The sequence below is a fragment of the Podarcis cretensis genome (genome assembly GCF_951804945.1).
Source record: "Podarcis cretensis genome assembly, chromosome: 8".
Taxonomy (NCBI): domain Eukaryota; kingdom Metazoa; phylum Chordata; class Lepidosauria; order Squamata; family Lacertidae; genus Podarcis; species Podarcis cretensis.
In genome coordinates, this window is record NC_137177.1 from 78,224,657 (window position 1) to 78,247,773 (window position 23,117).

Here is a 23,117-nt window from a genome sequence, read left to right on the forward strand (position 1 = left end):
AAAATCAGGACATCCCGGATTGGGATCAGAAGCCGGAGCAGCTTCTGCCAATTCAGGATGTCCTGATTAAATTGGGACACTTGAAGGATCTGATAGCATAGCCTGAATGCCTAGACACACAGCCTCTGAAACACATCCTGCAGTCCTGTGCTTATCTACACAAAATCCACACTCTCATTGAGTTCAATGTGTATGTGGATAAGACTGCAAATGAAGTTTTACCTCTGGCATGGATTCACTGTCTGACATAGGATTTAAGAGGCATATTTGTTTCCTGGACATGCTGAAACAATGGAGGCAATTAGGTCTTCAATGCCATTGCCATTGGAAGATTTGTTGTGCTGCATCACAATCCTGGATTTGAAATAATGGGGGGAATTATGTATTATATATCTTAATTTAAGAGGACAGCTCCTTATTTGCTATTCTGTCTTTGGCTTACAATAATGCTTTGATATAACAATGCAACATGATAATTAGGTATCTATTAGATTAATCAATACTACCTTTATTTCAGGGCTCAGACAAGAGCTTCCATTCTAAGGAACTTCTGGCATTTTTACTGGCAGCTGTCAGGCAAACAGTAGTATAGCAATAATAGACACAGAGCCCCTGAAACACATCCTGCAGTCCTGCACTTATCTACATAAAATCCACAGCCTCATCAAGTTCAATGGGTATGTGTAATATATATAAAATAAAAATAAATAAATAAACAAATAAACAAAATGTCCTGTAGCAGCTTAGTGACCAACTAAGTTTGTTCTTGGTATGAGCTTTTGTGTGCATGTACACTTCTTCATGCATGCACATGAAAGTTCATACCAAGAAAAAACTCACTCATATCTCTGGCTATACTTCCATAGTTTTTGATCAGCTGGAGAATCACAGGTGTACTGATCTCAGGCAGGCAAACAACCATCGATAAAAATTAATGACACTCCGGCAGTTTTATGGTACTTTTATGTACAAAAACACATCCAGAGCATGGCTTCTAGCCTCCTCTCATTAAAGGAGTTGGTCAGTCTGAATCTCCGCCCCTCTCACAGAAGGAAGGACAGCAGATTCCCACCCTTCTCCTCTTGACTTTCCATTGCACTTTGTCCTTGTCCAGTTTCCGAGAACAAGGAGTGAGAGGTTGGACTTCCCCCTCCCCACTTCCACAAGACACAGTCTCTGTCCTCTGCCTCTCTTCTGGTTGCCTAGTAACACTCTGACTGCCTCCTAACTTTCCCTCTGCTTAAGAGCTATCTGTGTCAGTGACTTCTTCATGAAGAGGGGGTCGAGTTCTCCATTCCCATCTCTAACAGCCAACTTTTGTCTGCAGAAAGGTCTCTCTCTCACTTGGCTCAACTCTGCCTGTTACCCTGTGCTCGGCTGAGCCATGTTCCTGACACAACCACCCCCTACATAACTCTCATAGAATCATAGAATCATAGAGTTGGAAGAGACCACAAGGGCCATCGAGTCCCACCCCCTGCCAAGCAGGAAACACCATCAGAGCACTCCTGACATATGGTTGTCAAGCCTCTGCTTAAAGACCTCCAAAGAAGGAGACTCCACCACACTCCTTGGCAGCAAATTCCACTGTCGAACAGCTCTTACTGTCAGGAAGTTCTTCCTAATGTTTAGGTGGAATCTTCTTTCTTGTAGTTTGGAACCATTGCTCCGTGTCCGCTTCTCTGGAGCAGCAGAAAACAACCTTTCTCCCTCCTCTATGTGACATCCTTTGATATATTTGAACATGGCTATCATATCACCCCTTAACCTCCTCTTCTCCAGGCTAAACATGCCCAGCTCCCTTAGCCGTTCCTCATAAGGCATTGTTTCCAGGCCTTTGACCATTTTGGTTGCCCTCCTCTGGACATGTTCCAGTTTGTCCGTGTCCTTCTTGAACTGTGGTGCCCAGAACTGGACACAGTACTCCAGGTGAGGTCTGACCAGAGCAGAATACAGTGGCACTATTACTTCCCTTGATCTAGATGCTATACTCCTATTGATGCAGCCTGGAATTGCATTGGCTTTTTTAGCTGCCGCACCACACTGTTGGCTCCTCCTCCTCTTCTCCCTGTGAGGAGAATCAGAACTTACACGGTTTAACAGTTCTGTGAGACGTCACACAGATGTTTAACCCTGTAAGTTCTGATTCTCCTCACACCCCATCTTGTCTCGCATCCTGAGGGAAACTGTGAGTACAACTCACCCCAAACACAACCCTTCACAGAACTCCCCATGTCACTGGAAGGTCAAGGGTTTAGTAAACCCATCAGATAGGTTCTCCTGGCTCGAACAATACTTGAGCCGTATCCAACCTGCCTGGACACTCTGACATACATTCTTGAAACGTATGTCCAAATGCATGGTTCTGGACTTGAACTGTCCAGATTCTGCCAACCTAAGACAAGATTGATTGACTCCCCAAACAGTTATGGGCAAGCAACAATCCCCACAAATCTCTTGGATCAAGCACTGGTAGAAGTCCAACTCCCTGCACAAATCTGACAACGCACTGAACTCAGCCTCAGTGGAAGAAAGTGCAATAAGACTTTGCTTCTGGGACTGCCACCCAACCAGGGATTCCCCAAACTTTACCACCAGCCCAGACACAGACTTCCTGTCTCCAAGAGAAGCCCAATCGCTGTCACTCCAGCACGTAAGCCGTGCGTCACCTTCAGCTGACAACGTGAGGCAAAACTCTTTGGTATCCTGCAAATACCTCAACACTCTCTTGATGCCTTGCCAGGCATTCACACTGGGCTTTGTAGCCTCCCTGCTGAGCAGATTCACAGCAAACGCTATGTCTGGTCTGCTCCACTGAGAGAGATACAACAGACTCCCTAGCGCTGACTGAAACACCTCAGGGTTTTGGAACTCAGAACGCTCCCCAAGCTGACTGTCCTTCACGAAGTTGGTCTCCATGGGCGTTCTGACCCCTGCACAGTCAGACATCCGGAACTTCTCAAGCAACTGCTCAATCTTGCCTTTCTGACTGAGCAAGAAACTCCCGTTCTCAGACCTGTCTATCCTAACGCCTAGATAAACCTGAACGGGACCAAGGTTTTTGAGCTTAAACTTCTTACCAAGCTCTTCGGCAAAACCTTGCACCTGTCTACCTGTCTGTGCCACGTACAGAATATCATCTACAAACACCAGAATCGCTTCCTGTGTCTCTCCTGAACCCTTCAGGTACAGGCAACTGTCTGCAAGACTCTTCCGGAAACCCAAACTTTCCAGAGCTTCATTCAGGCACATGTTCCAATTTCTGGCTGACTGTTTCAACCATAAATTGACTTGTGTAGTTGCCACACAACACCTGGCTCATTGCCCTCAAACCCTGGAGGAGGTAGCATGTACAGATCCTCCTTCAGATCTGAGTTCAAATAAGCCACATCCACATCAAAGTGGTGCACTTGGTGCCCTCTTTGAGCAGCTACTGCTAAAAGCACGCACAGAGTCTCACTCTGAGATGTAGGAGCATACACCTCAGTGTAATGCAGCCCCCTTCTCTGCGTGAACCCTCTGGCTACAAGCCTCGCCTTGTACTGTGGTTCTCCAGACGCTGTGGGCTTAATCCTGTAAACCCAACGACAGCTCACGGCCTGCTTGCCCTCTGGCAGCTTTGTGGTGGAGAACACACCTAAGGACCTCATTGAGTTCAACTCCTTTCCCATTGCCTCTTGCCACTTCCTGGCTTCTGCTTCAGGCAACTGTTGAACCTCCTCAAAACTCTCAGGTTCGCACTGCGCTAAACCAACCCACAAGCTTTGGCCCAAAAGCTCTGAGGCAAACCAGAGTCAAACAGTAGAGCGTCAGCTGTCTCAGCTATCGTTCTGTTCCTGCGCTCCGCTACGCCATTCTCCTGAGGAGAAAAAGCAACCGTCAACCTGTGACTTATCCCTTTCTGGTGGAAGAAACTCTGCAGAGCAGGCCCGGTGAACTCTCTGCCTCGGTCACTCTGAAAACTCTGCACCTTGGTGGAAAACTGTAGTTCCACCGCCGCAACCCAGTCTTTGATCAGTTGCGCCGCCTCGCTTTTCCGTTTCAGCAAGAAAACCCAGCCGTTCCTCAAATAATCATCTGTCAGAGTGAGCGCATACCTGGCCCCGCCCAGACTCGGCACTGGCATGGGTCCACAAAGGTCTGTATGCACAAGCTCAAAAGGCCTTGTGGTTACCCTCTCCGATCTGGGATAACTGCACCTTTTTATCTTTGCTCTTTTGCATGCCCTACAATCCAAGAATTTACCACATGCTTTCATCTTGCAACCTTCAGTGCATTCGGGCAACTTCTGGATATATTTCCAACAGCTGTGCAACATTCTCCTGTGCCACAAGTGAGCACACGAATCATGTGTGGGAACGTTAGCACACTGCGCCTGTGCTGTCTCCGTGTCCCCCTTACCCTCCAGAGGTGTCTCCAGAACAAAGAGGTTGTTCTGACATGCAACATTGACCAGTTGTTTCCCACCCCTGGAAATAGAACAGACATCATTTTCAAAGCAAACCTTATAACCCTCCTTTACAAGAGCAGATACAGATAAAAGACACTTCATTCCTGGCACAATGTAGACCTCCAGCTCTGCCTGTAAAAAAGAAACAAACACATTGCCAACAGTGGTTAATTGTCTCTGTGAGCCATCAGCAAGAGTGACTGTTTTCCCAGTTGAAACAGCCCTGCAGTTCCACATTTCGCCACTAGATGGCGATGGCATAGGTGATGGCTGGCTCCTGAGTCGATGACCCAACACAGCATGCTGCCCTCACTGGAGTTGTCTCGCAGCGTTGCCATGGAGGCAGCTAGGTGATAAGAAGAACCGTCCTTCTCACTTCCTCTGTCACGTCCTCCCTTCGCATTCCCACGCTGGCCTCCTCTCCTAGACTGGCTGCCATGGAAACCTGGCTGACTGCCATGGGAAGCAACCTTGGAGACATCCTGCCCAGCCTCTCTGGCTCTCCTCGGACAGGACCGACACAGATGGTCAACAGACGCGCAGACAAAACAACGACGAGTGGAAAAAGCCTGAACTGTGCCTTCTGGCATGGCCCCCCCTCTGCTACTGGCAGGGCACCCTGAGCCAGCTTGGCCCTCTCTGAGACAGCGTTCCTCCTCGTCACACAAACGACCAGTCACATACTGCAGCGTAAGATCCGCTGGATTCATCGATTCCAAAGTTAGACACAAATTGTCATAACTTTTGTCCAAGGAGCTGAGCAAAATATAAACTTTCAGTTCCTCAGTAAAGTTGACTTGCAACAGTCTCAGCTTGTTGAAAACAGAGAGCATCTTAGTCACATGCTGTCTGATGCTATCACCAGAACGCAGCTTCAGCTCAAACAAGCTTCTGGTGGTGTGGATCTTTGCCCCAGCTGTGGTCCTGTGGTGCACTCTCTCTAGTGCCTGGTAGGCCTCGTGAGCAGTCTCAAGACCTTCCACCAGAGGTAGCTGTGAGCCCTCCAAACTGAGCACTATAGCTCCTAGGGCTTTCTGGTTTTTCCTCTGTGAGGCTTGGGCAGCTGCAACAACCGCTGCTGCATCTCCGGCTGCAGCTTGCTGTGGGGGCTGTTGGATCGCCTCCCACAGATCCTTGGCTACCAGCCAGGCCTTCAGCTTCCTTGACCACTCCTCCCAGTTTCTCCCATCTAATTTTTCGAAGGGGACTGAGTAGGACTCCTGGCCATCTGCCATCTTCTCCCCCGGGGCTGAACCTACTCACGTAACAGCAGCTCCTCTTGGCACCCAGTCCTGAAGATGAGATCCTCCCCAGCAAGCTTCACTGCCTCAAACGTTAGGCAGGAGCTCTAGCTGGCTTCTCCCACACACACAGGCACGACGTGGCAACAGCTTCCAAAGCTTGGCTAGCTCTCATAACCTGTGAGATAAGATGGCGCCCAGCACGCTTCCCCTGTGCCGATGGATGCCTGTGCCGATAGAAAAAACTTGAGCTCTCTTAGCAAAGTTCTTAGCAGAGTTTTGTAGCAGCAGAAAGTGTTGCCTTGTGTGTGGATAATAAATCAGACTGAATACAGGCTCCTTGCTAATCTCCAACAGCCTTTTAATGAGAAGAAAAACATCATAAATCAGCACGGTGAGAGAGCGGACATCCTTTCATCTCTCAGCCAAAAACGAAAGGAAAAACACACACAAAGAAAGATTCCCGTATGTGAACATAACCACGCCTCAGAATGTGAGACGTCACACAGAACTGTTTAACCCTGTAAGTTCTGATTCTCCTCACACTCCCCCCCTCCACCCTCTGGGTCTAGGTTTGTTGGGGTGACTGTGGTGAAATTCCCTCTATAGTTCTGGAGCATGGATGTGCTCTGCAAATTCCCAGGAACTATCTCCTGGTCCATAACCCTTCCACTCTATCAGATACTGTAAGCTTCCTCCTCCTCCAGCAAGAGTCCAAAATCTGCACCACTTTGAACTCCTCTTCTCCCTCCACCACTACAGCTTCCCTAGGGTTCTGGTAAAGGTGTGCAGAAAGTTCTGGTGATAACAGTGCTCTGTGGAACACAGGGTGTATTTTCATGGAAGCTGGTAACCTAAGCTGGAACATCACCAGATTGATCTGTTCTGGGCCCCACATGCTGAGGATCCAACTGCCTGCATCTACCTTTCTGGGGCAAATCTCTTGTGGACAACCACACCTTTATCTCTCTACCTGGTTGCTATGCTTATCTGCCCCTTTCTTGTATGACTCTTTAGTCAAGTCCAATTGCTCCTTTAACCAACTCTGCATAGCTGCCATCTTTTCAACGAACTCTTCCACAGCTTGCACTGAAAGACTGTCTACCTGTGATGGAAAGGCACCTGTGACTGGCAAAAAGCGAGTTTGCTGTCAAGACGCATGAAGGGCATTGTTGTATACAAACTCCGCCACGGGTAACTTGGACACCCAGTCATCTTTTTGATAATTCACATAGCACCTGAAGTATTGCTTCAACATGGCATTCGTCCTTTCTGATTCCCTGTTTGTCTGTGGGTGCCTTGCCAAGGTGAGGCACACCTCTGCCTCGAGCAGCTGGACGACCTTCTTCCAAAATTGCCAGGTAAACTGAGCTCGTCAATCTGAGATTACCCTCAAGGGTAATCCTTGCAGTTTGAACACATGATCCACAAAGAGCTGTGCTTTCTCCTGTGCTATTGGCAGCTTCTTGCATGGCACCAAGTGTGCCATCTTTGAGAACAGGTCTACCACCAGCCACATCACTGTCTGCCGCTGTGACTCTGGTAGATCAGTGATGAAATCCATAGCTATTGTCTCCCATGGTCCATGTGGGGTCGGTAGTGGTTGGAGAAATCCTGCAGGTGCTTCCCTGGGCCTCTTCACCCACTAACAGACTTGTACATACTCCTTTGTCTCCTCTTTCACCCTCAGCCACCAAAACTGCCTCATCACCTGGTATAGCATCCTATACAGCCTGAAATGCCAGACTGTGGGGTTGTGGGGTTGTCATGGCACTAACCTCAGACCTTGGCTTGTAATTCCCCCTCTGGGACATAGAGCCACTCTTTTCCACAAACCCCTCAGCACTGCCTTCATCTCCTCTCAGCACCCCTAGCTTGTGTGTTGTTGTTTTTTTGCGAACTCATCCACTGCTGTCTGTTTTTGGAATTCGGAGGTCTCTGCTACAGAGGCAGCTGCTAGCTGCAGTTGCTGCAGCTTCAGTTAACAGCCCCTCGGCCATCCCATGAGGGAGGGAGGAATTGACAGCTAGTGGGCCACTGTGGGGCCACCCTCCTTGCCTGGGGTGCGGCGGAATGGGCTGCACCTATTGGGGATGTTTGTCCTGCGGATTTTGTATCTCAACATTGTACCCTTCTGATTCAGGAGACCTGGTCCAGGGACAACTTGTTAGTGAGGGGATATCATTCCTTTATAGAGGAGGCCAACATGGGGTTTGGGATCACTACTGTTGAAGGGCAAGGGAGGTATGGTGGTGGGGGTAGATACTACAGGCAAAGGATTTTGAGATGTGTTGATGCTCAAACCCCTTCCAATCTATGCCCCATCAATATTTCCCTTCCATAGCTTTCCCAACTTCCATACAAATATCAAAACAAATTAAAAGTAAGTAATTAAGAATTCTGTACCCTTTGGATTACCAAACTCCAACCCCCCTTTCCCGGTTTAGTCCCCAATAAATGTTCATCAATCAATACTGTTTAACCTGGAGATCTCACGTCCGAGGCTCTCAAGTCACCCTCAGTTCCTCTCTGCCGGCCTCTTGGATAGTCCTTTAGGTTAAGCCCCAAGGCTCGAAGGGGCTCTGACCCAACAAGATCCATGATTTTTCCAGTTGGCCCTCCATATTTAAGATTAATACTAATGAGGTGTTCCACTCTCAAATTTGCAATTTCCAACTCAGTCCAAACTTTCCACCTCAAGTTTTTATTCTCCTTTGTTGTCTGCATGCCAGGCCCCAAGCTGTAATTCTCCCTTGACATCTGCAAAATTACCAGTCCACCTTCCTTTTCCTCACAATCCACAGTCTCGTGACTCTCAAATTCCTCTTGTTGTTGATGTATATAAACTTCCTGCCTCCACTCCCTGTCAGCTTCAGCAATGTTGTTTACTGCCAGGGCCAGGGTGTTCGCATTTGTAGTCAAAACATCTGTCTGATCTTGTAACTTTCCCAGGAGAGCCAGTATTTTGTTGAGTTTAGTCTGATTATTGCTTCTTTCAGCCATTTTTACAGTGTCTCTCAGTTTAAAAACCAGTCAGTAAGTTAATTTGTAGCTGCTCTCCCTTATTTTCTAGAAGTTGCAACAAATATAGCCAGCAGATGCAACAAAGACAAAGTCCCCTTTATCCTTTCCTTTTGACAGCTATTTTGACAGCTGTCAAAATCTTCAATAGTTCCTCAACAGGTTCTCTCACGGGGCGTCCCCGGGTTCTGGGGGGGTGAAACTTTAGCTCCAAACGTCAAGTTTATCCTCCGGTAAAGTTTATAGCGTCAAGCCGTGAAGTTTTTTTTTTTAAAAAAAAAAGTTCTCTCGACCTTAAGTTGCAAGCTCTTTGCGTTAGAATATCTACTCAAAGGGGGGGGGCGACTTCCTTTTTGACCCTTCCCCGCTCGTTCCCAATTCAGGAAAAATTTGTTTAAGATCCAAATTCCATGTTTACTCACGGGTTCTTGTTTTTGAGTCCGAATGTTTCAAGGAAAAAGTCAGCGCTTCTCCGGCAATGGCATGCGGCTTCGCTCCGCAGAAGGAGCAATCGACTCACAGCACCGCGCCGTCCCCCGTCCCCGTTCCTGAGCCTTTAAAAAGGCTCCTTCGTGGTTTGGGGGGGCGCAAATGGTGCCCGCCGAGTCACCACGTTCACAGGCATCCGCGCCTGTGATTTTTAAGGGTCCCCGCGTCGCCGGCGCGGACAAGACCCGATCCTGCGGAGCCGATTCCCTCCGGAGCTCGGAGGGAATCCGCCATTAATCGGCAGCGCTAACCCGGAAGTCGGGTGAACAGGGATTATCCACCTCCATCACTGGTGTTGTGCAATGCCCGGTCTAGAGGCAATAAAACTGACACCATGAGAGACTTTTTTTTATCTTGCTTGGGGTTGCCTGGCTTGTGTGATGGAGGCCTGGGTGCTTGAAGGCAAAGTAGTCACACTGCATGAGATAGCACCCCTGGGTTTCTCCGTCCTCCACCTGTCGTGGACTGTGGGTCGGGGACGGGGGGATGGGTAGCGTTGTTAATCCGGAAGGATTGCTCTTTCAGGGCTCTGCCATCATCATCAATCTCCGGCATTGAATGTGTTGGCCTAGTGTGGGGCACCAAGGAGAGCTTGGCTGTCTGGCTGCTGTACCAACCATCTAGCACACCAGCAGCCACCCTGTCAGGCCTGTTGGATGTGGTGACAGGCTGGGCCTTGGAGTTCCCTAACCTACTGGTTTTGGGGGACTTCATCGTCCATACTGATGCCACCCCCTCCTCACAGGCTCTGGACCTGGTGTCTTCCATGGTGACATTAGGGCTCTCTCAGTTTCTTTTGGGTCCCACACACCAAGCAGGAAACACACTGGATTTGATTTTTGCTGCGGGTATAGATGTGATCATGTCCTCACTTGTGGAAGTGCCATGGTCTAATCACTACGCTCTGAAAGCCAGGATTGACTTCCCGCCCCCAACCCGCTTGGGTGGCAAGCCTTTTTGGTCTGGCCTGCGAAGGCTGGTGGATTCTGATGGATTTCATCAGGCCTTATGGGACCCTGCTCCCCCTGGTGGCTCACTAAATGAGCTTGTCAAGAACTGGAATAATCAGCTCTTGGTGGCCATCAATGAGATTGCACCTAAGCACCCTCTGCGACGCCACCGAAACCGGGCCCCCTGGTTTACTGAGGAGCTCCGGAAAATGAAGCAGGACCTCAGATGGCTAGAACGAGAATGGTGATGTGCTCGTGACGGAGCCTCAAGGACATCTTATAGGATGCTTATGAAAGCCTATGAGATGGCAGTGAAAGCTCCAAAGAAGTTTTACTTCTCAGCTTCCATTGCATCCACTAGCTCTCGCCTGGCGCAACTTTTTAGAATAATTAGGTCTCTAACAACCCTAGAGGAACTGCCAAATTTAAATATGAATTTAACCCATAGCTGTGAGGCATTTGCAAGCTTTTTTGTGGAGAAAGTCTTGCTGCTCCGCCATGACCTCCCTGCCAATTTGGATACAGTAGCTGAACTGGAGGCCCCTCGACTGTCCTCGGGTCTAGTATTGGACCACTTCGATCGGATACTCCCTGCCGATGTAGACAGATTCCTCCGAGCTGGAAGGAAATTGTATGCAAATATATTCTTCCGAGCTGATTATAAATTGTATGCAAATATATTAGCTAATAAAATGAAAAATATATTATTAGAAATAATTAATCAAGATCAAACAGGATTTCTACCAGGAAGACAAATGAAAGATAATATAAGGAATGTGTTATAAGAGAATCAACTACCAGAGCAGGGTCCCCTAAATAAATTTATATACAGACCAAACTATGCCCTTATGCCTATTGCCTTTACTGTCTGCTATGTGACTCTGTGTAGCTGTATCTTTAAAACTGCTACTTTTGTGTAGTTAAACATAGTTCACTCTCTGTATCGATTTCCCTACTGCTTAGTGATTTTTATGCTTTTATATAAATTTGTATCGTTATGTACTATGTTTTTTATAACTTTGTATCAAACTTTGTAACCGAATTGGAAAATTGGCTTCCTGCTGCTTACAAACTGTCAGACTACCATCCAGTGCCATCTACTGAGTCTGCAATGAACACACACACAAATACACAAGTCTAGATGTTTTTATTCAAATAAAGAAATGTAGACTAGGGCATCACACCCGTACAAATAAGTAACTCCCAAACCCTGTCTTCAATTTCCTTATCGAGAAGCCCGACAGCTCCGCAGTTTTCCTGTAAATAAAGGAAAAACCTGACCATTAACAGTATTGCTGGGAAGCAGGAACCAGCCCAAGCCTTTTGTTTACAACATTCACAAATAATGACACCACCATTACCAAGTTTCTACCCCCTTCCGACACACCACTTACCTGTTCTAATCCCCTCACTGTGCCTCTTCTGACGTCTTCTGTTTGTGATTACCATAAATCTGTATAGAAATTAAAGGGTATAATAGTAAGAATCACCTTTTGTTCTGGGTTCTCTCTGTCACCTGTTATGTGAGTGTGAACACTGTTGCCAACAGTCCTGTTTTTTAAAAATAAAGATCAGGCTTATAGCCGATTTGCTTTCCGTATAGCCTGGCCTGGTCTCTGTTTATTTCCCGACCGGTTTGAGCCTCAAAAATGTGCTCTTTCTGAAGGTCCAGTCTTCCCTAAGAAGCTGAATTTCTTGATGAGACCCCATTTTTCTTCCTATGTCAGAATGTAATTGATATTATTGAATACCTGGAAGTAAGGAATGAGAAACAGGTGGCATTGATGTTTGTAGATGCAGAAAAAGCATTTGATAATATTTCCTGTACCTTTGATAGAATGGTATCATATGTGGTGGACATGCAGTAAAGTAAAAGGCTTTTGGGAACTGATTTAAAACGAACTTAAAAAAAAATTTAAGTATACTTTTCCCAAAAAGCCTGAAGCTTTCCTGCTAGGAATAGTTGGCAAGGAAATCAAAAAAAGAGGATAAAAATCTGTTTCTATATGCCACAACGGCCGCTAGAACTATGTTAGCCCAAAGTTGGAAAATGGAATTAATACCTACTATAAATGACTGGCAGACCAAGATGATAAATTATGCTGAACTAGCTAGAATAACAGGAAGACTAAGAGACCAGGATGACCGGAAGTTTCATGAAAATTGGAACAAATATCTGACGTATATAAGAGATAAGTATAGAACTTCGATGACTCTGGCAGGGTTAGAACAACTCTAACAGTGTTTGGCAAATATGTAAAGGAGATAAAACACGTAACTTTAGAAATGATCTGATACTTACCAACGAAGTGAAGGGAAGTCCGAGGCTCGGTGGAGCCCAAAATAACTGTGTATTATATATATGATTCTTGTAACAGTTATGTTATATGTAACTTATGTAATCCAGACTGTATATATGTATAATTAATGGAAAACCAATAAAAAATTATAAGGAAAAAAAAAGATAATATTTCCTGTACCTTTATGTTAAAGGTTCTGGAAGAAATGGATTTTGGAGAAACATTTAAAAGAATAGAAGTCATATATTCAGAGCAACAAGCAAGATTAATAATTAATAATGTAATTGCAGAAAAGTGTAAAATTACTAAATGGAACAAGACAGGGATGTCCCTTGCTGCCCCTGTTGTTTATTTTAATTCTAGAAGTAGTGGTGAGAGATATAAGAGTAGATGATGAGATTAGAGGAATAACGGTAGGAAATAAGTCATATAAATTAAAGGCATTTGCAGATGATTTAGTGATCACGGTGGAAGACCCAACCAATTCATTAGTAAAGGAAATAGAAAAAATACAAAACGTTGGACAGATAACAGACTTTAAATTAAATAAAAATAAACCAAAGCTCCTAGTAAAAAAATATGCTAGAACAAGATAAAAAAAAGTTACAGCTGGTGACAGATATAAATATATATAAAAAAGTGAAATATTTGGGAATATGGTTAACAGCAAAAAATATTAATATATTTAAATATAATTATGAAAAAATATGAAATAAATAAAAAGAAACTAGAATCTATGAATCTATCCCTATTAGGTAGGATAGCAGCAATAAAGATGAATGTATTGGCAAAAATGTTATTTCTATTTCAATCAATCCTGGTAATAAGTAATGTAAACTGTTTTAAAGAGTGGCAGAGAGATATTACAAGATTTATCTGGAGGGGCAAGAAGCCAAGAATAAAATATAAATTATTAACACATCTAAAAGAAAGAGGAGGCGTCTCGCTACCAGATATAAAATTGTACTATAAAGCCTCTTGTTTGTGCTAGATACGGGATTGGATAACATTGAAGAATGTAGACTTATTAGATTTAGAAGGACACAACAACAGATTTGGTTGGCATGCATACTTGTGGTGTCAGAAGGCCAAGGTACGTAGAAGCTTCCAGAATCATATAATGAGAAAGGGGATTTTCAAAGTTTGGGAAAAATATAAAGATTTATTAAAACAAAAAACACCATGGTGGCTTTTGCCACTGGAAGCAATAGCATTGAGAAAAGTAAATATAAAATCCAATTGGGTAACATATTGAGAGCTTTTAACGGAATTGGACAATAAATTAAAATTAAAAGAATATAATGATTAAAAGAAAAGGTAACAGACTGGCTACAATATTTTCAATTAAATTAAATATTTTAAAATGATAAAAAGAAAGGATTTACATACAAAATTTCAAGATTCAACAGAGAAATACTAGATAGTGAATATAAATTACTATAAAAAATGCAGATTATTTTGATGGAATGGGAAACAAAGGATGAGGAGGTCAAATGTGTAATGATAAAATGGGCAAAAGACATGGGACATAATATACAAATGGAGGACTGGAAAAGACTATGGAAAAATGATATAAAATTTACTGCATGTATGGTGAAATGATGTATATATGGTATTCAACTCCAGTTAAATTATCAAAAATGTACAAAACAAAAGATAATAAGTGTTGGAAGTGTAAAGAAGTAGAAGGTTCATTCTTCCATATGTAGTGTAAATGTAAGATTATGATAAGTTTGGGGGAAGTGATTTATGAGTTGAAAAAAATGTTAAAAATAACCTTCGTAAAAGCCCCCAGAAGCTTTCTTAATAGATATAATTGGAATGGATATACCAAAAGAACACAAAAGTTTGTTTATGTATGCAACAACAGCTGCACGGACATTGATAGCCCAACAGTGGAAAGAAGAACAAGCCCCAACTAAAGAAGACAGGCAACGTAAATTAATGGAATATGCTGAAGGGGCTAGATTAACTGGAAGACTACGAAATCAAGAAGACAACAATTATAAAAAATGTTTATTGCATATTTACTAAAGCATTGTAACAAAATAAATACAATAGTAGGGTTTTAGAAAACGCTTGTACAAAATCAGAAAAATTAATGATAAGAAAATTATAGACATGTATAATATAAAAAATTACAAAAGAACCAGGGGAGGGAATGGAAGGAAGTCAAGGGATTTACATAATCCCAAAATATGGACATAATATGGAATGAAAATGCTTTGTTTTCATTTTTTCCCATTTCTTTCCTTTTTTCCTTTCCCCCCTTTCCATTTCCCTTTTTCTTTTTATTTAGAATTTGATTTCATTTATGGTATACGTGATGATAATTTAAGTATTGTGCAAAATAATAAAGAAGTATTTGAAAAATTGAATTGCATTGCGAAGGTCAGAGGAGTAGATGGGGGGAAGGGACTGCTTTGGGCTGTACCCAAAGCTATGCACAGGAATCGGCTAATGCCTCAGGACGAATGAGGCACAGTGCCACATAACCTCAATCAACCTTACCCTCACCTGCCAGCTTCTTAATTTTAACTGACCCAAGGGATGGCACTGCCAGTCCTCTCCCTTCCTCCGATCTTTTGCCCTTGCATCTGTGTAGAGGAAGGGCTCCGCCTACAATTGGCTCTGGAGCTACTTACTCATGGCCATGGGTCCAACAAATGAAATAGGCACCACACACACAGACACACACACCTTAACCACATGCTGTTTAAAATGTTCATGAAATCATAGAACCGTACAGTGGGGATCCAATGGGTTATCTAGTCTAAGTTCCTGCAATGCAGGCATGTAGCAAGTCACTTGGAGATCTCGTTTTTCCCCTAACAAGCAATTAATAAATTTAATTAAACCACAACGGTCATGTGTTACCGTATTTTTCGTCCCATAGGACGCACCTAGTTTTTTTTTGGGGGGGGGAAATAAAGGGAAAAAAAATTCCCTTTATTTCCCCCCCAAAACCAGGTCGGGGAAACCGAACCAGGTCGAGGAACAGCGGGATGGCGGCACTGCGCCTCCTTGCTGTCCCCCGAGCTTGTGGGGCTGGCCGATGTCTGTCCGGCGGGCGGGGCACTCTGCTTCAGGGCGCCCGTCGCGCTGGGCGGCAGGCTGCTATCCGCAGCGTGGGGAGCCCTGTGGGAACTCCCGCAGGGCTGCCTAGGCTGCGTATGTGTTCCCAAAGTGCTCCGGGAAGCAAGCTGCTATCCGCAGCCTAGACAGCCCTGCGGGAACTCCCGCAGGGCTGCTTAGGTTGCGGATGTCTTCCTGAAGCCTGGAGAGTGCACCGACCCCTCTCACTCTCCAAGCTTCAGCAAAAGCCTGCATTCACCCCATAGGACGCACCCAGATTTCACCTTCATTTTTGGAGGGGAAAAAGTGCATCCTATAGGGTGAAAAATGCGGTATTTGTTTTTCTTGCAGGGTGACCCAAAGTGGCGTACATTAAAAACAATCTGGAAGATCCAATTTAAACAAAAAATACAGCTTCCCAGATCCCTCCCCACTGAAACAGGTCACAATGCCAGCCTTAAGAAGCCAAATGTTTTTGCCTGGCATCAAAAAAACAGGTAAAGATTATGCCAGACATGCCTCCCTGGGGAGAGCATTCCACACATGGGGGTGGGGGAGAGTCACCCCGGAAAAAGCCCAAGCAAGAGATCTCAAAAAAATATTAGAAAAAGCCAAACTGATTTTCACCAGGACCATGGATGATTTATTGGGAGTTCCAAAAAATAATACACAGGGGTGAAACATGTGAAACCATATATGATATATGTCTCTTGCTATTCCTACTCAGAGATTGTCTGTTGGGTTGTATTCACTGATAATCATACCCATAGAATAGCTAACGGTGTGCAGGTGTGGCCTTAGAGTGTTGAGCATGCTCAGAAGAGCTGCATGGTCAATGAGGAAGTAAACCCGTTTAGCCCAAATAGTTTGGCTGGATAGTGGCCATTTGCCCTGATAAAATAAAAATAAGATTGCGCGCACACACACACACACACAGAGAGAGGGAGAGAGAGTACATTTAGTATTACTTCTTCTAACTTCTATAATAAGGTTGTCTAGGTCCTCACCATCTTCATCATCATCATCGGAGTCATAAGGAAACAAACTGCTTTTGATAGCTTTTCCTAGGATTTCTGCTTTGGCCGCAGACTTGATCCTGTCTTTCATATAGACCACTTTGCGCTTGAAGACGTTTTTGTCATTGCCCTGGTCAGAGAGAGGGAGAGGAAGAGAAATGTATCCAAGGATGGATCTACACTGACCTATTTAACATTCTTTTTGCCTATTAGAACAATAGTAGATATGTCATTCTACAATGTTAGGTAAAGGGACCCCTGACCGTTAGGTCCAGTTGTGACCGACTCTGGGGTTGCGACGCTCATCTCGCTTTATTGGCCGAGGAGTTGGCATACAGCTTCCGGGTCATGTGGCCAGCATGACTAAGCCGCTTCTGGTGAACCAGAGCAGCACACGGAAACGCCGTTTACCTTCCCGCTGGAGCGGTACCTATTTATCTACTTGCACTTTGACATGCTTTCAAACTGCTAGGTGGGCAGGAGCAGGAACTGAGCAATGGGAGCTCACCCCATCACGGGGATTCAAAGACCTTCTGATCGGCAAGTCCTAGGCTCTGTGGTTTAACCCAAAGCGCCACCCGCTTCCCACTACAATGTTACTTGTTAGTTAAAACATTTTTAGGTATAGGGACCCCTGACCGTTAGGTCCAGTTGTGACCGACTCTGGGGTTGCGGTGCTCATCTCGCATTATTGGCCGAGGGAGCTGGCGTACAGCTTCCAGGTCATGTGGCCAGCATGACTAAGTTGCTTTTGGTGAAACAGAGCAGCACACGGAAACGCTGTTTACTTTCCTGTCGGAGCAGTACCTATTTATCTACTTGCACTTTGACATGCTTTCGAACTGCTAGGAGAAGTACAGTGGTACCTCGGGTTAAAAACTTAATTTGGTCTGGAGGTCCGTTCTTAACCTGAAACTGTTCTTAACCTGAGGTACCACTTTAGCTAATGGGGCCTCCTGCTGCCACTGCGCTGCTGCCCCCACACGATTTCTGTTCTCATCCTGAAGCAAAGTTCTTAACCCGAGGTAATATTTCTGGGTTAGCGGAGTCTGTAACCTGAAGCATATGTAAGCTGAGGTACCACTGTAGATAAATAGGTACCTCTCTGGTGGGAAGGTAAACGATGTTTCTGTATGCCGCTCTAGTTTTCCAGAAGTGGCTTAGTCATGCTGGCCACATGACCCGGAAGCTGTACACCGGCTCCCTAGGCCAATAAAGTGAGATGAGCGCTGCAACCCCAGAGTCGTCCACGACTGTTTAGGGAAGCTTTTAATGGTTGATGTATTACAGTATTCTAATATTTTTTTGGAAGCCGCCCAGAGTGTCTGGGGAAGCCCAGCCAGATGGGCGGGGTATAAATAATAAATTATTATAATATTATTATTAATTGTCAGGGGTCCCTTTACTTTACCTTTACTACTATTATTAGTGAAGCACTTCCCAAAGTGACTTACAATATAATACCATATATATGAAACATAAAAGCAGTTTTAAAAGAGCAATAGCACATGGAATACACAAGATGAAACGGTTAAATCGGCTATGATAAAGTGGGCACAGGACACTGGGCACAACATTATGTTTGAGGACTGGGAAAGGTTGTGGACCATTGGGTTGAACTTCACTGCATGTAATGCTTTGAAGGAAAATGTAATGAAAATGATATATAGATGGTACATGACCCCAGTTAAACTTGCCAAAATATACCATTTGTCTGATAATAAATGTTGGAAATGTAAAGAAAATGAAGGAACATTCTTTCACCTCTGGTGGACTTGCCCTAGAGTGAAGGCTTTCTGGGAAATGATATATAATGAGCTGAAAAAGGTATTTAAGTATACCTTCACTAAGAAACCAGAGGCCTTCCTTTTGGGTATTGTCGGCCAGAAGGTGTTAAGGAAGGACCAAACATTTTTTATGTATGCAACAACAGCAGCAAGGATACTTATCGCTAAACACTGGAAAACCCAAGATCTACCCACACTGGAAGAGTGGCAGATGCAGCTGATAGACTATATGGAATTAGCCGAGATGACTGGCAGAATCCGAGACCTGGGAGAAGAGAAGGTTGAAGAAGACTGGAAGAAATTTAAGATTTATTTAAAAAAGCATTGTAATTTGGTTGAATGTTAAGAAGGATGCTAGATCATAAACAATTGACCACCACTAAACTAGATGGAATTAGGATGATAAGTAGATCGAGGAAAATATAAACCATTTGGAGAACGATTAGACTATGTTTAAAGGAATGGGATTTAGGAATATAAATAAGATGATAATTTGCTGGTTAAAATTTAAGAAGATGTAAGTGGGAGCGGGAGATGTGAGGGAGTCCAAAGAGGTTTTGAAAATATGTCATGATATATGCTATATTGTTGATTATTTTTGCATTTGTATTCAAAAATTTTTTAATAAATATTTATAAAAAAATAAAAAAAATAAAAGAGCAATAGCACACCCATGAAAGCAATGGAAAATCCAAGAGAGACAAAGTTTTTAGGATGCTTATCAAATGTAGAACATCTGTAGCGGGCACAGAAATGACAATAGAGGAGACGCCTGCCAATTGGAGGGTGCTGGCCTGATTCTGACATTGTGTGGGATGGACCTCTTGACAGGATGTCACATGGAAGAAGGAGCAGTCTTGTTTTCTGCTGCTCCAGCGAGTGGGACTCGAACTGGTGGATTCCAAAGGCAAGAAAGGAGATTACAAATAAACACCAGGAAGAGCTTCCTAATAGTCAGAGCTGTTTGAGAATAGAATGGACAACCTCAGAAGGTGGTGGACTCTCTCCTTCCTTGGAGGTTTTTAAGCAGAGGTTGGATGGCCATCTGCTAGGGATTTGGGAGCTGTGATTCCTGCATTGAAGGGGACAGGACTAGATGATACTTTGGCTCACTTTATTCCCCCCCCCCCCGCCTGCCAGGATTTCTGAGTTACAAATTAACCAGCTCTTGTAACTGAAGCATTAGACAAAGAGTTGCAATCTAGCTAAGTCCTGCTCAGAGGAAACCCATGGAAATTAAAGGTTCTAAGTTAACCATGCTCATTAACTGTAGTGAGTCTACTCTGTTGGCTACTAGTCAGGATGACTCTGCTCTATGTCCACAGTCAGAGGCTGAAATGCATCCAAATTAGGGCTGCCACATATCCAAGTTTTCCAGGGAATTAGACTGGCAAAATGACATCCGGGTGGATTTCGCCAAATTGACTAAAATTTCTGGGAACTCCGCATGGCAACTCAATTGCCCTAACTCAATTGATGTAAACTGCAGGAGAGGAGACTGCTCGTGTGCTTGGCTCCTGCTTTATGGGAAGAACAAGATGCTAGATTAGATGAGTCATTGGTTCTTCATATGTTCTAATGTGTAGGACCAACATCAGACACAATGCATTTTCTCCTCCCTCCCTCCCCTTTTTTACTTCAGAACTTTGTACTAAGTTCAACTCATGCACAATTTGGGTTGTTCCCCCCCTGGGCCTGTTAGTCACACCCGTTCATTTCAATGGGTCTGCTCTGAGTAGGACCACCATTGGAAACAACCCGGGCTCTCATCTTCTGCTCACAACCCATTTGTTTCATTTTAGAACAAGCAACAGAACACATCTTCACCCTATACAGCAAGGAACCAATTGACACCCACATACCATCCCACATACAGACACCCACAAACATTTAACATTACTTACTACACGGCCCAGTTTATCTTCACCATCTGAACCACTCAATGCCGAAACCAGCAGCATTGCAGCTAGCAGAATGAGACACGACTTCATGATGCACAAAAGAATAGAGGCGAGGAAGAGTTGCCTTTGGTCTCTGCTGTGGCCAGGATGGTGCTCTCTGCTTTCTTTATATAGCCCTTCTTCAGCTCTATTGGGTGATGCAACCTCTTTCTGGACTAAGACCAAGTGCCATTGGGGAAGGCAATTAGTCATCGTGTGCTGACGTGGAGAACAGGGCGCACCTTGCCAAGGCTGTGTGGTCTTCTGTTCTCTTTCTTGACTGTTCCTTTGTTTCCTATATCCTGACTGTTTCCTATATCCATGTCAGAATTGCATAATGCACAGCTCCCCAATCATTTTCTTCTCCATCACCCATCTCACAAATATGAATGTGCACATTGGAGAAAGCCCCCCAAAGGAATGTATATTGGACCCATTGATGTATTTCTTGGTTGTTGTTAGCATACACCATTCAACATTTTGTGAGAAAAATTCAGGGCACCCCACCACCACCACCCATCTCCGTCACTCGCCGCCTCCCTGCTGCTGACCTCTTCCTTTCCCATAGTCTAGAGCAGCCTCCAGGAAGATTGCTCCAGCCCATGCTGCATTTTGAGATGCAGCGCAGCTTAGAGCGGTCTTTGGGAAAATCAGGGCACCCCGGATTGGGATTAGAAGCCAGAGCAGCTTCTGCCAATTCAGGATGTCCTGATTAAATTGGGACACTTGAAGGATCTGATAGCATAGCCTGAATGCATAGACACACAGCCCCTGAAACACATCCTGCAGTCCTGTCCTTTTTTAAAAAAATGATATTTATTAAAAGTTTAAAGATTACAGAAAGAAGAAGAAAGGGGAAAAAATTAAACAAAATTAAACAAAACAAATCAATACATTACTGTTAAGGGATAAGGGGTTGCTTGTGCGTAAGCGCAAACCTGCTCCAAGCAGAGTAGTTGGCTTAAAACTTTCCCTAACCGGACAGCCCTCACTTCGTGGCTGTCTTAATCACTGGCAGAATCCGTCAGTGGGCGTTTCCTGAATTTCTTCCAACGTAAAAGCTCCTTGACAGTGAGTCTCCGCCTAGATTCCCTGCGCGACAACTTTCTGCACAGAGTGGGCGTCCCAATGGGAGGTCCTGAGCTCTCTCCGCTGCCCTCGCTGGAAGCGTCCGTGAGCCTTCCCTCCGACGCCCCCTCCTCCTCCTCTCTTTCCTCAGTGGAAGTTCTCCCTCTCTCCCTGCTGGTTCCCTCCCCTGCATCTGGGAGCCCTGCCACCGCCTCGTGCTCCGATGGCAGTTCCCTGACATCCACCTCCCCTCCAGGACCCCCCTCACCCCCGGTCCATCCCCTTTCTTTGGCCGGTGATGCTGGGAACCCCTGGAAGGAACCTTCCCCATCTTCTGATGACTCGAACATTGCTCTCCACCTCCTACTATCTCTTCCCACTGGAGAATCTTCCCAATCCGATTCCATTCCCTCAGATACTTCTCCTCCCTCTCCCTCAGAGGCCGGAAACCCCGCAAAATCCTCTTCGTCATCTGTGGTGCCAAATTGCTCCTCCCAGAACCTCGCTAAAGGTCTGGGCTTTCTTGGGAATCTACGGTGAAACTCTTCCAGGAGAAACTCATCCTTGATGGCTTCCGCTGGCACCCATGCATTTTCTGACTCGGGCTCCTCCTCCCACGCCACCAGATACTCCACCTGTCTTCCCTTCCACCTTGAATCTAGTATCTCCGCTGCGTGACTGCTACGCTCCCTCTCTTCTACCTGTGGGGGTGCGGGAACCTCTCCCTCTCGCCCCTGAAATTCCCGCCCTTCCCTGTATGGTGAGAGTAATGACCTATGGAATACCGGGTGTAGTTTCATGTTGTCAGGCAATTTGAGCCTAAAGGCCACCGGGTTCACCTGCTGTGTTACCTCGAAGGGTCCCAGTCGCTTTGGCCTTAATTTCTTGCAACCTCCCTTGAACGGTAACCCTTGGGTTGACAACCACACCTGGCCCCCAACCCTTATGTCCTCCCCTTCCCTCCGACTCCTATCTGCCTGCCTTTTGTACACTTCCTTAGCCCTCTCCAAGTTCATCTTAAGCTGTTGGTGCAGGGCTTCCATCTCTTCCACAAACCTTTCAGCCGCTGGCACACTCCATCTCTCCTCCCCTCCCCCTGGGAAAGCCCTGGGGTGACACCCATAATTGGCCATGAACGGGCTCATCCCCGTGGACACATGCTCCGCGTTATTGTATGCAAATTCTGCCAAAGCTAATTTCTCTACCCAGTCATTCTCCCTCTCGCTGACGTAGCACCGTAGGTATTGTTGGAGTATACTGTTCGCTCTTTCCGCCTGCCCGTTGGTCTCCGGATGCCGGGCCGTCGAGAAATTGACCTCGACGTGTAGTAGGCTCATGAACTTCCTCCAGAACCTGGAAGTGAATTGTTTTCCTTGGTCTGATAAAACCCTCAAGGGGCGCCATGCAGCCTGAAAATGTGTTCCACAAACAGCTTGGCGGTTTCCTCCGCCGTCACCGCATGCGAGCAAGCGATGAAATGGCACATCTTAGTTAATAAGTCGACTACTACCATGACGGCCGTTTTGCCCCTTGACTTGGGCAAATCGGTCATAAAATCTATGGACACTGCCTCCCATGGTCTTTCTGGTGTGGGTAATGGTTCCATTGGGTGCCGCCCTCTCCCCTTTGGCTCGCTGGCAGCGGTCACACCCCCTTATATATTCTCGTACATCTTCCCTCACCTTTGGCCACCAGAACTCCCTGGTGACTAGCAACATGGTTTTGTGTTGACCAAAATGTCCCGCCGTGGGGCTGTCGTGTAATTGTTTGAGTACTCTAC

The 23,117-nt window shown here is 45.3% G+C and overlaps 1 long non-coding RNA gene across 2 annotated transcripts in view; it reads left to right on the forward strand.

Annotated features, from left to right (window-relative positions):
- Window positions 1–23,117, forward strand: part of LOC307222234 — a 47,836-nt gene that overhangs the window by 7,541 nt on the left and 17,178 nt on the right. The window lies entirely within an intron of this gene.